Source organism: Bison bison, unplaced genomic scaffold (genome assembly GCF_000754665.1).
Source record: "Bison bison bison isolate TAMUID 2011002044 unplaced genomic scaffold, Bison_UMD1.0 scf7180017845507, whole genome shotgun sequence".
Lineage (NCBI taxonomy): Eukaryota > Metazoa > Chordata > Mammalia > Artiodactyla > Bovidae > Bison > Bison bison.
The window spans coordinates 1-1,343 of record NW_011476080.1 but is presented as its reverse complement, the minus strand read 5'-3'; the positions used below and the strand labels follow the sequence as shown (position 1 = coordinate 1,343).

The 1,343-nt window shown below is 63.4% G+C and overlaps 1 pseudogene; it reads right to left on the bottom strand.

Annotated features, from left to right (window-relative positions):
• The window catches only part of LOC104985215, a 5,552-nt pseudogene extending 4,404 nt beyond the window's left edge, over positions 1–1,148 (bottom strand).
• Between the last annotated feature and the right edge of the window lie 195 nt (positions 1,149–1,343).

The window sequence follows — 1,343 nt, the reverse complement described above, 5'->3', positions numbered from 1 at the left end:
CCATTGCCAGGTCTCCACCCACGTCCGCCACTGGGTTGCTGAGCCAGTTCTGTCCATGGACAGAGTCCCCGAGCCACCTGTGGTGGGCACATGCCCTTATGGGTGACGGGAGGCCCCTCAGCCGGGCATTGCCTGGCATCCGCGGGTATGGCTGGCTCCATCGCCGCCCCAAGCCCTTCCTGGACGGTACAGACAATTCTGGCAGGAAATGTCCTCCGGTTGCTCCATGCCCTCACCTGTGCTGAGGAGGACGAGGCTGCCATCTGTCTGAAGGAATTCATCCGAGATGCTCTGCACGCAGGAGACAAGCTTCTCCCTTGGGGTGCTGTCCTGCCCAGCTTCCCCCAGGCTGCTCGGCCTCTCCTACAGCGCCCATGTCCGGGCCTGGAAGAGCTCCTGGGCCACGCAGTCCCCAGCCCTTCACGCACTGCTGATGAGGATGCTGGCCTCACAGGGTGCCAGACTTCACTCTCCTTGCGGCCCAGGTGGTTCCCCCAAAGCCGCTGGGCAGAGTCCAGGAGACGAGACCCAGGTCAGGGCCCAGAGGAGACACTGGAGTCCAGCTTAATCCACCTTCCTCCACGGGGGCCCGAGAGGGCTCTGGTGGAGACCCTGTCACCCCCTCCTCAGCCATGAGAGCACCTAGCAGACCGGGCCGGGGGAGGAGGTGGTCCCCGCGGGGAAGTCAAAACGACAGCAGGGGGAGGGCACCTGTGGCGTCGCAGCCCCTTCCCCGGGTGAAAGGTGGCCCTTGGGGTGTGTGAGGTTCCCCCGCCGGCCCCAGTGGCACCCCAAAGCTTGCAGTGGAGTGGCAGCGAGGTGCTTCTCTGAGTACGGCAGCATCCGGAAGACTCACAGCTCTGTGAGGTCGGCGCTGCAAACAGGTTTTCCGATAAGTAGGGCTGGGAGGGCGAGGCCCCTGGGACGCCCCCAGCTGAGCCCATCTGTGGGGTGGCCTCCAAGCTGCCGCTTCCCCCTCCTCACCTTCACCTTCATCGTCGGGTTTTCCTCCTCCTCTTCACGAGCTGAGGCGTCAAAAGCGGCCCGAGGGATAGGGAGGCATCCGGGGGGCACTGTGGTCCCTGACCCAGCGTCCGGCCCAAACCCTCCACCTGATTTGAGTCGGGGTTTGGGGGATTCTCTTGTGGCTCAGAAGGCAAAGATTTTGCCAACAATGTGGGAGACCTGAGTTTGACCTCTGGGTTGGGAAGATCCCCTGGAGGAGGAAGTGGCAACCCACTCCAGTATTGTTGCCCGGAGAATCCCATGGACAGAGGAGCCCAGCGGGCTACAGTCCATGGGGTCGCAAAGAGTCGGACACGACTGGGCGACTTCACTTTCTC